Source organism: Schistocerca piceifrons, chromosome 9, assembly GCF_021461385.2.
Source record: "Schistocerca piceifrons isolate TAMUIC-IGC-003096 chromosome 9, iqSchPice1.1, whole genome shotgun sequence".
In the NCBI taxonomy this organism is placed as follows: domain Eukaryota; kingdom Metazoa; phylum Arthropoda; class Insecta; order Orthoptera; family Acrididae; genus Schistocerca; species Schistocerca piceifrons.
The window spans coordinates 24,690,656-24,707,538 of NC_060146.1; positions in this window are offsets into that span (position 1 = coordinate 24,690,656).

Below are 16,883 nucleotides of genomic sequence, written 5' to 3' on the forward strand. Positions count from 1 at the left end.
CCTGTATACAGCAAATAACAAAGGATGGAAATGGTGCTCCGAGATTGACAGATTGGCAGGAAATCATAGTAGGCCATTATAAACTAGTCAGGAGAAAAGAACACAAATTAAATGATGCATTGGTTAACGCTTGATAACGAAGACAGAATGTGTAAAAACATTGTGTTAAACCAGTTGACTGACTCACTCGTCGCCGCCATCGCCACCAGCAGGGCAGCCGCGAGCGCACAGTGGGAGCGCGTGGCCATGGCCGCCGCCGTCGCCGCCTGCTCTGCTGCCGCTACTGCGACCGCCCGGCAGCACGTCGCCTCGCGCACTGCCGAGCCGCCTGGCGGCGTCGTGCCGAAACAGGCGTGTGTGAGCGCAGCACACGAGGACGGGGGCACCCGGGCGAAGGCAGAGGGCAGATTACTATAGGGCAGGGCCCGGGAACGAGTACTCGAAAACGGCGAAGCTTGTCGAATGTTCACGTGCTACTGTCGTAAGCTTCGTCAGAAGGAAGCAGGACTGCGAAAATATCACTAGTCGCTAAATGGTTGGACGCCCATGACTCTTCATACAAAGTACTGTTTGGAGCCTTGTCTGCACTGTCAAGGAGGATACATTGTGATCTGTGGTATTTCTGTCAAAGGAGCACAACCCTGGTGGACGCACAAGAGTTCCGGGGAACACCGTCATCGTACATTGTTCGACATTGAGCACCACTGTCGACCACCCCTACGTGTTCACGTGTTGACCGTACGACATCATCAGTTACGACTGTAACGGGCAGGGGGCCACCAGAATTCTATCGTCGACCAACTGAAACCTGTCGGCTTTTCGGGCGAATCACATGTTTGCCACAATACTTCACCGGTCGTCTCCACAAACGCCACCGCCAAGATGAACAGGCCGGCCGAAGTGGCCGTGCGGTTCAAGGCGCTGCAGTCTGGAACCGCAAGACCGCTACGGTCGCAGGTTCGAATCCTGCCTCGGGCATGGATGTTTGTTAAGTCCTTAGGTTAGTTAGGTTTAACTAGTTCTAAGTTCTAGGGGACTAATGACCTCAGCAGTTGAGTCCCATAGTGTTCAGAGCCATTTGAACCAAGATGAACAGCAGTACGAAACGTGCCGCGCGCCGTAGTTGCAAGCTGGCGGGAGCAGTGTTGTGGTACGGGAGACACCCTCCTACGCCTGCATGGGACCTCTGGCGATAACCGAAGACACGTGACAGCTGCAAACCACCTGCATCCCTTCATGCTTGATGTCCTCCCCGACGAACTTTTAAATTCTGTGGGACCCATCTGGTTCACTATCGGGCACCATCGCCGCAAATGCAAATCAGCGACGCTTATTTACGAGAATTACATGACCTCCGAGTAGACATCTAATGCCACATACCGCCACGAAGCTATCAACAAACTGTCGGATCGCTGGTACACAGAATCAGTCATACATTTCATTCCAAAGATGGGCACACAAGCTATTAAGCAGGTGTTGATAACGTTTTGGCTCATCAGTGATGGATTCGTTCCAAAGATGGGTAAACAAGCTATTAAGCAGGTGGTCGTAATATTTTGGCTCATCATTCTATGCTGTTAATGACGCAGGGGTGGTGTACCGTTCTTAAGAACGCTACACACGTCAGTAGTAGATGTGTTACGAGCTCGGTGGTGCTATCTCCCACTATCCAAGGACGCAGCAATCCACAGCACCTCATGCTGTTCCAGCAAAGTCACGTTAATATGCAGGGTATCCATGAATTTAAACTCTCATTTCAAAAAACCATAATTTCGAAACTATTTGAGACAAGTTATCGTATTGGATTGGTGCACAAATTTGTACCGCTGTTCCATAAATGTAATAAACACAACAGATACACATACCAAAGATATTAGTCATCAATAATATATTCTCCTTCACTGTTTACAGCAGTGTGCCAAGGCTGGGGTAACTTTTCGATTCCGCGACCTTAGAAATCACGTGGTTTTGAAACGAAGAATTCGTCGATCCCTGTTCAGAGCAAATTTTCTTGCGAAAACAAAGTTCGTTAAAGGTTGTTCGATAGAGAGCGAAAAAAGAGAAAATGTGAGGGCACAAGATCAGGTAAATAAGGTGGGAACAGATTCACTTCCCAACCCAACTCACTAGTCCAGCAGAACGTGGGCGGCCGTTGTCGTGGAGTAGCGTCAATTCACGCAGTCTGCCTGGTCCTTGTTCTTGAATTGCATCTGTAAGACGTCTCAGTCGTCGACAATAAATGTCAGCAGTGGTGGTTATACCTCACGAAAAAAATTCGAATTACACCGCACCGTCGCTGCTCAACCAGATGCATAACATTATCTTTTGTGAATGCGAACAGGTCTTTGTATGGGAAGCTGTTGCTTTGTTTAGGCTCAACCAATCCCTTCTTTTCCTTGAGTCAGCAGAGAAACGCCATCTACCGTCATCAGTAACGATAGAGCATACTTATGGTCGGTGTTGTTCAAGATATAATTGATTACCAGAAAGCAGGGATACCCATATGGGCACCTGCTGATTTGTGTGATTTTGGCTTGCAGCGTGAGGTACCAACGTACCCGATTTTTGAACCTTCCCCACCGTACGCAAATGTCGCACTGTGGTGGAATGACTACAACTCATCACGTTTGCTAGTTCTTGAATACACATGCGTGGATCATTGTGAATTAATGCGTATGGCGATCTCTGTCAACGTCTGAATGTCTTCCTGAACGTGGAGAGTAACTAACATCTAAAGGATCCTCCTTAAAAGGAAAAAACCATTTTCTTTGCCGTTCTGTGTCCAATTGCACTATCCCCGTACACGGCGAAAATGTTTCTGGCTATCTCCACTGCTGTCCCTCTCTGCTGAACGCAAACAGAAGAATGTGTCGGAAATGTTCCGACTTCGCCAGTTGGAACTCCATTTTCTAGCATCCAGAGCTCCACTTAGTACCTCCAGCTGACAAAATGACAAAATGTAAACTCAAACAGCAACAATAAACCACAAATGGTAAATGACAAGCAGTACATAAACCCATAGCAACACGCTAAACAACAACGCTACGAATTTATGCGCCATTCTTATACTTCATTGGAAAATTATTTTAAATTCAGCTCAGTCTTAGATATGACTTGCAATGCATCAAAATGACGATAGACTAGGAGAATGTGCAGTATCTAATCTGGTATGCAGAATTCAAAACTGTGACAATGGTATCACATAATTATATGTAGACGCCATTTTAGCAGAACACGACCTCAAAAGTTAGCACAGTGAGATGGATCAAAACCCTTAAAAGGCAGACCTTTCTCTAAACACAGCCCGCACCCTACCACACACACACTCCTCCAGTGCCTCAAGCACGTGTTGTCATCTTGAAAGCTGCCAGAGTGGTGGTGAGCTGCGACCTCACACGGCAGATGGAACGTGAACGACCCGCTTGCTGAGGAGTGGCTGGACCGCGACGGCCTGGACGTCACGCCATCAGACTCCTGTTTGTGGTGTTACGTCAAGGAACCCGTGTAGACGACGTTGGTCGATGACATTCCTACCCTTCTTGCTCCTATCACTGAAGCAATTTGAAGTGTTGATACCACAATAATGACCCCCGCATGGGCAGAGCTCGAATCTCGCCTTGATGTGTTATGAGCGACATGTGGGACACACATTGAAAGTCCGACACAACAGAACAAAATCTCTGAGAGCTCTTTAACTTTTTACAACAAACCACAATGATCTTTCACGAATAATTTCCAAGTTATACATTTTTTAAGTCATGCAGGACCTTATGAACTCCCTGTATTTTATTGCAGCTGCAAGGCAAAGCTGAAAAGAACGATAACAGTGTGTTGTTCATCTGTCATCTGATGTTGGTGATACTGTACGTAAAGATGATGATTTAAGTAGAGGGAAATTTGCAGCCTCACTGAAATGTCTGTATTACTGATGTACTGAACCCTACCCTGTCTTCCACTTTATATAACGAGCGCTGATGCGGAAGTAAATTTAATGCTAAATGTTGAATATGTAGGATACACCAAAGCTCAGCTCGTAGAAACTGAAGCATGTGATTCTATGTTTCGTAACACTGATGAGCATCAAGTCTTGGCAGGAAAACAGGGGAAGAAATTTCTCTTCAGAAAAAATCTGTTATTGGGGAAAATGTACTATTATCACACATTTGTAGTATTGAAAATTTGAAAATGACAAATGAAAACGGTAACTCTGATACTGTAGTTGTTGTAATGTGGTACATGTATAACGACAGTACGTATGTTTACTGAAAGCAGGAAGTTGGTTCCATTGCGTGCGTTCATTGTGTAAAGATAGATGTAAATTATATTTGCCTTGTCGTTAACGAATATTCTTAACAAGGTAGCAGTTTCCTGTTGATGAGTAAAAAGAAGTTTGTTATTTGAAATAGCAGTACTTGGTTGTGTACAAAAATGAAGACAACCACCCGACAAGTGTGCTTTATGAAATTGGACATGGCTGACATTAAGATACGAGAGTATGATGGAGAAGGCTACTGGAACTGAAAACGGCGAATGGAATGTTTCTGAAAATGAAGAAAAGCTATACAGTGGCTTCGAGGGCAAAACCAAGCAAGGACAAATCGAATACTTTCGAAGAAGAAAATCTGAATGCAATGAACTACATATGTGGAACGATTTCGAAGAAGCAACTGGAATTCATGAGTAATAAGAAAATTACATTTGAAATAATGAAAAAATGGATGTATTATACTCCAAGGAATCGATAGCATTGCAAAGGGTGTGCAAAAACGAATTAAGGAAACTGAAGTTATAAGTTACAGTGACAGAGAAACAAATTTTATACCTGCTGTTGGTATATTTCTTGATCAGTCCAAGGCATTTGACATGGTCGACCACAAGCTGCTTCTTATATAACTCGAGAAATGTGGGATTACAGGTGTAGACCACAATTGGTTCCATAAACAGCTTAGTGATAGAAAGCAATGCATAGAAATAAGAAAATCAAAGACATCCAGGCACTGCAGGTCAGATACGCTACATACAATAAATGGCGTCCCTCAGGGATCCGCTCTTGGCCCTGTTATTTTCATATTGTTTCATAAATGGTCTCCCAGAATCTGTAATATTAGTAATTTTCGCCTCACAAACATTAATATACGCTGAACAGTAAACGCCCTATGGCCTAAAGTTATCGAACAATTGTAAAGTAAAAGAAATGAACCATCGCATAGCAGCGACAGAGTCTAATACTCTTTATCTTTGCCGTTCTTGCGCGGTGCCTGTAAATCTCTATGTACCTGTATCAATTAACGTTATAAAAAAGAATTCTGTTGCTTCAAGACAAATGAGGCATTTGGCGCCTCACCTTTTACTGTTTGTATTCTATGAAAGGCGGACGTGGACTTGCTGCGTTCCGCAACGGTATTTTATATTTCATGTGAAAATATTGAGTGAATATGCTAACTGTTATTTTTCCAATCAGAAAACATGCAGTTTCATGTAACTGATTACGAGCAGACAACATCAAGAGGGCATTTTGACTGTTATGTATAAAGTATTTAACCACAATAGTCATCTATTGTGATTTAATATAAAAGGTACGTAGCATTAAAAAAGTGTGCTTATTTTAGTAAATTAACCTTGATGATTTCCATCTCCTTATTTGCCTGAAAGATTATTATTGCGTGTTACTTCATCACCAGAAATTACGATCACGCTGATGGGCCGAACGCAGCATGAGGCAGAAGGAACATTATCGTTTTCCCATTATTTCTGAACAATTTTTTTTTAAATTGTGTAGTGTTGCATTTCTTTTAAAGTCTATAAATCTTCTGGTCCCTTAGTGTTGATCCGGGTATGACTACATCGCGACTTTAAAAATGCAAAGAAATGATAATGATTCTTCCGAACGATCTCAAATATATATAAATATGCTGCTCTTATTCGGGTATTTAATGCTCAATGTATGTTATTATAATAGTGTAATCAATCCCTGATTCTGTTGCCAAGTGGCCCACCAAAATATTCACTTTTTCGACATAAAAAAAAATCTTTTTATTTTCGTCCCCCAAGGGCAACGTTACAAACCCATACTAAATGCCAGCTCCTTTCTGTATACCGACAAAACAAATATTCTGATAACCAGTAGAGGTGACACAATGGAAGATGAAACTATTTGTCAATTACAATCTTCGTTTGAAGCAAATAGACTACTCATACATATTAAAAAAATGTAAGCATGAACTTCCGCACTAGACAGAATCTTATCCCCTTCAATGCAGTTATAGTTATTGGCAAAGATGACGTTACAAACAGGCAGGACACCTAATTTCTTGTACTTACTATCAGTAACACACTAAACTGGAAACCACATATTGAGGCACTGTCACAAAAGCTTAATAAAATCTGTTATTTATTAAGATCATTAAAAGACACAGCCAGTGTAGATACCTCAAAGCTGGTGTACCATTCCCTCTTTGACTCTGTCTTGAGCTCTGGCCTGATCTTGTGGGAAAATACCTCTGAATCTCTCAGAATTTTCAGGTTACAAAAAGAGGTGGTAAGAATAATGAAATGTAAAAAAAAAAGAACTGAACACTGTAAACCACTGCTTCAACAGCTAAGAATTCTATCACTGCCATGCCTCTATATAATGGAACTAGCTTGTTTTACAGTACAGCACTTGGAATCCCTCGACAGAAATGCAGACCACCACACACATGCGACCAGAAACAAAACCCAATTATAAATTATAGCTCACAACACAAAATTATATGCTAATGGATTTAAGTGTATCAACGTTAAGACATACAATCACCTCCCAACAGACATACAAACACGCAAAAACCCAAAAATAATGAGAATTAAATTAAATCAATTGCTACTCAATCACTGTTTCTATTGTTTACATGAATTTCTTGAAACAAAATTTTAATTACTTACAATAAGGTGTTTATTCACTTGTAGATATTTCTGATAGATATTTCTACTTAGTAAGATAATTTAATTACTGTATCTTACTAATATTCTGTCTGTATCTCATATATGTATTCGGCTATGTGAAGTATGTACCACAAAATTTTAATTACTTGTAATAAGAAGTTTTTTCACTTGTAGATATCTCTACACAGTAAGATTAATTAAATCTTGTATGTGAGTTATATTCTGTCTGTATCTCCCAACATGAACCATGACCTTGCCGTTGGTGGGGAGGCTTGCGTGCCTCAGCGATACAGATGGCTGTACCGTAGGTGCAATCACAATGGAGGGGTATGTATTGAGAGGCCACACAAACGTGTGGTTCCTGTAGAGAGGCAGCAGCCTTTTCAGTAGTTGCAGGGGCAACAGTATGGATGATTGATTGATCTGGCCTTGTAACACTAACCAAAACGGCCGTGCGGTGCTGGTACTGCGAACGGCTGAAAGCGAGGGGAAACTACAGCCGTAATTTTTCTCGAAGGGATGCAGCTTTACTGTATGGTTAAATGATGATGGCGTCCTCTTGGATAAGATATTCTGGAGGTAAAATAGTCCCCCATTCGGATCTCCGGACGGGGACTACTCAAGAGGACATCGTTATCAGGAGAAAGAAAATGCGTTCTACTGATTGGAGCATGGAATGTCAGATCCCTTAATCGGGCAGGTAGGTTAGAAAATTTAAAAAGGGTAACGGACAGGTTAAAGTTAGATATAGTGGGAATTAGTGAAGTTCGGTGGCAGGAGGAACAAGACTTTTGGTCAGGTGAATACAGGGTTATAAATACAAAAGCAAATAGGGGTAATGCAGGAATAGGTTTAACAATGAATAAAAAAAATAGGAGTACTGGTAAGCTACTACAAACAGCATAGTGAACACATTATTGTGGCCAAGATAGACACGAAGCTCACGCCTACTACAGTAGTACAAGTTTATATGCCAACTAGCTCCGCAGATGATGAAGAAATTGATGTAATGTATGATGAGATAAAAGAAATTATTCAGGTAGTGAAGGGAGACGAAAATTTAATAGTCATGGGTGACTGGAATTCGAGAGTAGGAAAAGGGAGAGAGGGAAACATAGTGGGTGAATATGGATTGGGTGTAAGAAATGAAAGAGGAAGCCGACTGGTAGAATTTTGCACAGAGCATAACCTAACCATAGCTAATACTTGGTTCAAGAATCATGAAAGAAGGTTGTATACATGGAAAAATCCTGGAGATACTAATAGGTATCAGATAGATTATATAATGGTAGGACAGCGATTTAGGAACCAGGTTTTAAATTGTAAGACATTTCCAGGGGCAGATGTGGACTCTGACCACAATCTATTGGTTACGAACTATAGATTAAAACTGAAGAAACTGCAAAAAGGTGGGAATTTAAGGAGGTGGGACCTGGATAAACTGAATAAACCAGAGTTTGTACACAGTTTCAGGGGGAGCATAAGGGAACAACTGACAGGAACGGTAGACAGAAATACAATAGAAGAAGAATGGGTGGCTCTCAGGGATGAAGCAGTGAAGGCAGCAGAGGATCAAGTAGGTAAAAAGACGAGGGCTAGTAGAATTCATTGGGCAACAGAAGAAATATTGAATCTAACTGATGAAAGGAGGAAATATAAAAATGCTGTAAATGAAGCAGGCAAAGAGGAAAACAAACGTCTGAAAAATGAGATCGACAGGAAGTACAAAATGGCTAAGCAGGGATGGCTAGAGGACAAATGTAAGGATGTAGAGGCTTATCTCACTAGGGCTAAGATAGATACAGCCTACAGGAAAATTAAAGAGACCATTGGAGAAAAGAGAAACACTTCTATTACTATCCAGTGCTCAGATGGAAACCCTGTTCTAAGCAAAGAAGGGAAAGCAGAAAGGTGGAAGTAGTATTAGAGGGTCTATACAATGACTATGTACTTGAAAACAGTATTATGGAAATGGAAGAGGATGTAGATGAAGATGAAATGGGAGATATGATACGGCGTGAAGAGTTTGACAGAGCACTGAAAGACCTGAGTCGAAATAAGGCCCTGAGAGTAGACAACATTCCATTAGAACTACTGACGGCCTTGGGAGAGCCAGTCATGACAAAACTCTACCATCTGGTGAGAAAGATGTATGAGACAGGCGAAATACCCTCACACTTCAAGAAGAATAAAATAATTACAATCCCAAAGAAAGCAGGTGTTGACAGATGTGAAAATTACCGAACTGTCAGTTTAATAATTCACAGCTGCAAAATATAACGCCAATTCCTTACAGACGAATGGAAAAACTGGTAGAAGCCGACCTCGGCGAAGATCAGTTTGGATTCCACAGAAATGTTGGAACACGTCAGGCAATACTGACCTTACGACTTACCTTAGAAGAAAGATTAAGGAAAGGCAAACCTACGTTTCTAGCATTTGTAGACTCAGAGAAAGCTTTTGACAATGTTGACTGGAATACTCTCTTTCAAATTCTGAAGGTGATAAGGTAAAATACATGGAGCGAAAGGCTATTTACAATTTGTACAGAAACCAGATGACAGTTATAAGAGTCGAGGGACATGAAAGGGACGCAGTGGTTGGGAAGGGAGTGAGACAGGGTTGTAGCCTATCCCCAAAGTTACTCCATCTGTACATAGAGCAAGCAATAAAGGAAACAAAACAAAAATTCGGAGTAGGTATTAAAATCCATTGAGAAGAAACAAAAAGTTTGAGGTTCGCCGATGACATTGTAATTCTGTCAGAGACAGCAAAGAACTTGGAAGAGCAGTTGAACGGAATGGACAGTGTGTTGAAAGGAGGATATAAGATGAACATCAACAAAAGCAAAACGAGGGTAATGGAATGTAATCGAATTAAGTCCGGTGATGCTGAGGGAATTAGATTAGGAAATGAGACACTTAGAGTAGTAAAGGAGTTCTGCTATTTGGGGAGCAAAATAAGTGATTATGGTCGAAGTAGAGAGGATATAAAATTTAGACTGCCAATGGCAAGGAAAGCGATTGTGAAGAAGAGAAATTTGTTAACATCGAGTATAGATTTAAGTGTCAGGAAGTCGTTTCTGAAAGTATTTGTATGGAGTGTAGACATGTATGGAAGCGAAACATGGACTATAAATAGCTTAGACAAGAAGAGAATAGAAGCTTTCGAAATGTGGTGGTACAGAAGAATGCTGAAGATTAGATGGGTAGATGACATAACTAACGAGGAGGTATTGAATAGAATTGGGGAGAAAAGGAGTTTGTGGCGCAACGTGACAAGAAGGGACCGGTTGGTAGGACATGTTCTGAGGCATCAAGGGATCACAAAGGGAGGGCAGCGTGGAGGGTAAAAATCGTAGAGGGAGACCAAGAGATGAATACACTAAGCAGATTCAGAAGTATGTAGGTTGCAATAAGTACTGGGAGATGAAGAAGCTTGCACAGGATAGAGTAGCATGGAGAGCTGCATCAAACCAGTCTCAGGACTGAAGACCACAACAACAACAACTGTATCTCTTATATGTATTCTGCTATGTGAAGTATGTATCACCACTATCATCTCTCATCACACAACACACTTTTTATATATTGTCTGTATATCCCATACGTATTCTGCTATGTGAGTTATGCACCACTACTCTAATCATACACCGTCTTAACATAATTTTCAAATTGACATGTCCTGTATCGTGATGTGCTTTACTGTACAAAATGTAGGATCTAGATAATAAATAAATAAATAAAATTGTTCAGTCTTTTCTTCCGATTAAATTTCTCCCTGAGGCATTTAAGTCTAGTCTTACTTCTGCTTCCATCATTAAAGCTAATTTTTCAGTTTCTTTGAAAAAAAAAGCGACCAAATTAAAATTTGGGGACGCGAATGTGACGGAAACAATACAACTCAAGTACATGTTGAAAACGTTGCCGGAATATTTCAGCTATGTAGGGCACTTGATCATGCCTAGAAAGAAGAGGATAAGATAGTCAAATTAGTTAAAAGCAAAATTCAGATGATTGATTTAAAAGGCAAGGATGGAACTGAAGCTGAAAAATATTGAATGCGTAGAATACACAAAAGAGAAACTGAAGGAAGTGATTCCCCATTTTGTAACATTGACGAGGCTCAAGTCATTTTGCAATAAATGCGTTTGACACTGAAAAGAAAATGAGTGAGAGCTACGAGGAATAGTTAATTTGTGGATGAGGCAAACAAAGGTACCTTTAGAGGGAATGACGTAAGTGGGAAAGAAGCAGAAATTAATGGACTCGTGGCGTACATCATCGGGCAGCCGTCGCGACAGTTGGACGAAGCGAACTGCGTAGGGTGGGTAACAACAGCTGGTCGCATGGTAGAGGTAATCAGCGTGGTTCAGGAGGCGGTCGTCATCCAGGACGCCGAGGCTACCAACGGAACAGAACCGGCGTGGCCATTGTTGTAACGGAGGTACAACCCACGACAGCATGTAATAATGATAAGTCATGTAGCATAGTCCCGACTCCCTGGTTATCGGATAGTCCTTGTACAGATACTGTTGTTAATTTTGGAAACTATGTATATGTATACATAACTTTAATGCTTTCTGTGAATGTCAAAAATGCAGACAGTAAAGTTTAGCAGTCTAAAAAAATAGGAAGTATAGTTAGATATTTTCCAGTTCATGATGACATGATTCCAACCAATATGAGAAATATAGTTGGCGTCAAAGACATGGATAGAGGTTTGATTATACACGTGAAAGTAACAGAACAACATTTTATTTGTAGGAAACATCTCAAAAAGATTTGATAAGCACTATAAGTTACTAGCGATTAGATTGAAAGAAGATAGGCTGTATAAAATGACAATTATAAATTATAAGGAAGAGATGAATGTTAATAGAATGAACAGTTAGGATATTATCTCAATAAAGGAGGAATAGATTTGGCAGTGGGACATGTAAATTTTTAAGGTTTGAGTATATTGTGTAAATATCAGGTAGCACATATACGTATTCCCAAAAAATTTAGAGTAAGAATTTATGAAATGAAGCACTAAGAACCATAAGGACCGAAAGTATACTGTCGTCAAATCTTCATGACAGTGAATGACAGAGAAACAAGTGAGGCAGATTTTCGTGAACGTTGATCTGTACGGTTTGGACATACAGCACAGATAAACCTGGCTCACCGTAAGACAAACAGATGCCAGAAGCATGCATACATGCTACAGTCACAAAATCGACGATGGTGTGCCTTAGGTCATTATGGTTCTCAGTGCCTCAACTGTAAACTTTGTATTGAAAATAAAACGCATCATTTACATTTTGAAAAGAATGTAAGCAAGCTAGAAGAAACAATAGAGATTATTCACAAAGATGCGAATGGGTCACACTCAACTGAAAGTTTTCGTAGGGGGAACCACCCTCTCACTTTTATTGATGACAGTAGTAAAGCAGGTACAGTCTACACTGTCAAATTTTAAATTCAGGTTTATGAGTGTTTTGGGGAATACGTTAATGAAACTGGAAATTTATCTGGTAATAGCATTAAGAAATTCAGGTGCGACAGTGGGAAGGAACGGTTAAATTCGGATGTTTATCGGTTTACAAGACAACAAGCTGATTATGAATATGTCACGATGCCTGAACTCTGAAACAAGAGTAAATAGGGGAGTTTTGCCTGAAGTAGTTTGTGCAGCTGCATACCTCAAAAACAGAAGTTCAGTCAATACTGTTGAAAGAAGAATGGCTTTTTTTGGGAAGAAATCTAATGTCAGACATTTAAAGTTATATGGAACTAGTATTTTTGTACATGTACGAGAGTGACTGATAAAATCAAAGTGTGTTCGTAAAGCAGCCTTGAGTACTGAAATGGGCTACAGTGAAGTTGGATACAGAATATTTATTAACAAATCATAACAGTATATTAAATTTTATACAGTCGTGGGAAGCTCCGTTTCTGAGGTTTCAGTAAAACTGCTGGTCTCTCAAACAGCAAAACTGTATGACAGACATTCCATGGCTTTACAGTGCGTATCGATTTCTTGTAAAAACCTGTCGATGCACTCTAACATTGACCTTCTCTATTCCTGGTGCGATATCAGCGTTTCGTCTGCAGCTATCACTCCACTTATGATTTTCTTATTACTCATAGTTGTACTTTTTTCCACAGTGGTTGGCTTCACCTACGACAATAGCCTATAAACATAAAAACCACAAAAAGGGTAAATCAAAACATTGCAGGCACCAAAGTTTGATCATCTCCTTTGATTTCTGTAATTTCCATAGAATCAGATAATTCTTAAGTGCCACAAATAATCTTTTTAAAGCACTGAAACACAGGATTGGTGTTGTAGTTAAGATACTTTCACGTACGTGATGGTGTGATCACTACAGAGTGAAGATTAGACGGGTAGATCACGTAAGGCACTGGGTAGAATAGAAGAGAGGAGGAATTTGTGGCACACCCTGACTAGAATAAGAGGTAGGACACATTCTCAGACATCAAGCGATCACCAGCCTAGTACTGGTGACGGGGGAGGGGGGGGGGGGGGAAATTGTAGAGAGGAAACGAGAGATGAATACAGTAAGCAGGGTGAAGAGGATGTAGGTTGCAGTAGTTATTCGGAGCTGCTGAAGAGGGTTGCACAGGAAGAGTAGCGTGGAGATCTGCATCAAACCAGTCTTTGGACTAAAGACCAGAACAACAACAACAACAACAACAACATATTTACCGGGCAAGAAACAGCTAGTTGCGTGCTGTCACAGTGTTCAGTGTGTAAAGATAAATGCCGTGCCTTGTCGTCAATAAATATTTCTAAATGTAGCAATTATTTCCTAATTGGAAAAGAAAATTTCGAAGCAATACTCCGAGCCAGAGGCAAGAATACGAGTATATACAACCATAGGTTGAAAATGATGTCAGAGTAGCTGCTGAAGTTAAAGCTGTACACAAAAATTGTTTTAAACGCAAAAATACTATTTCAGAAGTTGCTGAGAAAAAGGAAATCGGATACAATAGTGTAAGGTGTCATGCCTAACCGAATAATAGTGTCGCATAGAGGTACGTTGTATAGACAGAGCCACAGTTTTGATAGCACTGCACAGGAAACAGTTGGTGCAGTTGAAGCACAGAGACATGCACCCAATTCTTATGAGATGGAGCAAAAATCGTTCGAAATGTTGTTGATCTGCAATTAGTAACCTATCGACTTACAGTATCAAAACAGACTCAGCTCTCAGTAACAATTTCTCAGCTTTTGCACGTCGCGACAGCTGACGACGCAAGATGTAAATTCAGTCGTTTTAATTCTCAGGGAACTGTACGGAATTTGCATGCATCTGTTATTTTGGTGTGTCATTCGATGGGAAAACAACACAGTGAAACCGGGAAATGATGTTGGCGTGTTTAAAAAGTGTTTTTTGAGGAAATACTGATCAAATGAAATCCAGCAAAATTTGTTAACTGACATGTGAACCGGAATAAGTATCAGTGAGTAGAGTTTGGGGGTATTCCTGGACCATCTCAGCTATTTAGACGCATGTATGGAGGCAAAAGTTTTTTTTCTCAACTACAATTCTCGTTTAACTTGCGTCGTAACATGATGGCAGCCAGTGGAAATAATTATGACTAACGTATAAAATTATGTTGAAGTTAACGTTTTGAAGAAAGTTTTCTTTTCCGTTTTTGTAGGAAGAATCTGAACCCAGTCTGATGCATAGCTGATTGAAAAGATAATTTACGTTGCTCACTTCTCGTGACGTTGAAAGTTAAGCGGAGCTACAGATAAAAGGCTCACTTTGTCCTCGGTGGCCAGAGCATTAAGACAAAGAAATGACATTCACATTTCCTGTGGGTATTAAAAGATGATTACTGGTTTTACTTCGAGAATTAATTCTGTTTTACCGGTAATTGGATTTACAACCTCTTTTCAAATCCCGTTATTACACTGAAATACCTCAGTCTGTTTTTGGAGCGTTGGATTATAAAGCAAATAATACTTCTGTCTCCACAGATAATTGTACATATACACTGGGAGACGTTGCTTCTGATGAAAGGACCTTAGCAGTATCTCCTGCACTCCACGTGACACCATTTCCATTTCTTACTGACCTTTTATGTCTAGCGTGTCCACAGTCATTCCAGTCTTATATTTCATGTAAGAATAACTAATTTTTTTGTGATACATAAGTTTAGTTATATTGGTACTTTTCTTGCGCCATATTTCTGTTCTTTACTGTCTCTATTTGCTTCTTGAGGACCTCCATTTTTTTATCTCAAGCTCATGTGGATGGATTCGCAAGTGATTCAGTACTGATTGCCTGGTCAGCTCTTCCCTTTTCTCGATGTAATGAATGAAAACTTGCTAAGGCACTTCGTTTCGACCCATATCTCTGTTAGTCTCATATTGTGACGATATATAGTCAAACATAAACAACCAGTATACCAAATGTTGACAAAAAAAACACATGCAGAATGGAAAAAAGAGAAATTTTACTGAGTAAACTTTAGTATAGTTAAGAAATTACTTCTTACGTAACCTCCTACAATAAATCCCCGTACAGCATTCTGTGTGTTACTTACATGATATTTACATACTTTGTACGAATGATCTGCATTTGGTGTCAAGCACCTAGTCAAAGGGGGGTCCACACCCTCCATTACCTAAAGAACATTACACGCGACAGTTGCCAAGTAGTAAAATACTTTGATTTTCAGTTATACGACGTAAATGGGATTGCACTATCGGCAATCAACGAAGCTAACGATGGATTTAAATTATCTACATATCCATAGCACTATCGACTATCGCCCAGCCAAGACGAACTACTTTACGTTTTTTTTCCGTGCTAGAGCTCATTTATCTTTTTGCTAATCAGTCCAGTTCTCACTTGCAGCTGAATTTAAGGTGTTACCGTTTTTTTATTTTTTATTTTTTTATTTTTGCTGTTCTGATATAGTTTCTAATTGTGTACAAGTCTGTATCACGAAAGAAGAGGAAAACGGATTTTGTCACAGAAGAACTCAAAAAAGTGCACTGCGAGTTGTTTTAGGAAATAAGTTGTCCTTGGTAAAGAGCCTTAAGGGCAAATTCCCAAGACCCGCATTCAAACGTATAAACTGCTGGAGAAGAAAATCAGCGCACCTGGAGAGACGGCGTTGATTTCGATTCGATTACCGAGTACGCCACCTGGTGGATAGCAGAGGCACTGATAACGGTTTCAACGTCGTCCACCCACAGTGGCATAGCTACCAGAGTGCCATCTGTGTTTACCTTTTAATAGGGAACGCTCACAGCCAGAAGGCTCAGCGTGGTGCAAACGCGTGATGCAACCAGGCTACCATGCCGCCTACATCCAACTGAGCCAGTTTCATAAGCGTCAGATCGTGTCCCTCCGAATGGAGGGATGGTCCTGCCACACAAGTTGATAATTTGGGGTCACTGGTCACGTGAACATCCCCGCAGACATAGACGTGGTTCTGGACGTCCATATATCTTCGTACTGTAAGGGCAGCAGTGACAGGTCGAGGACCCACAGGCACTACGGGCACGGAGAGACTATTTCATCTCTGAAAGCTACCTATTCGTCTTCTACTGTATTCCTTTCTCCTGTTCTTGCTAACTGTTGCCTAATGCTCTCTCTGAAACTCTCAACACCCTCTGCTTCTTTCAACTTACCTAGATGCCATCTCCTCAAATTTCTACCTGTTTGCAATGTCTTCTGTTTTAATCTACAACTTATAGCCAATAAATTGTAGGCAGAGTCCATATTCACCTACTATTTTCCCTTCTCTGCCTTTTCCTACTATCGAATTCCAGACTTCCATCACAATTAAATTTTCGTCTCCCTTAATTATCCTACTAATTGGTTTTGCCTCATCATACATTTTGTCTATCTCTTCATAATCTGTGGAGCTAGTTGCCACATAAACTTGTACTAATGTAGCAGATGTTGACGTCGTGTCTATCTTGGTTACAAT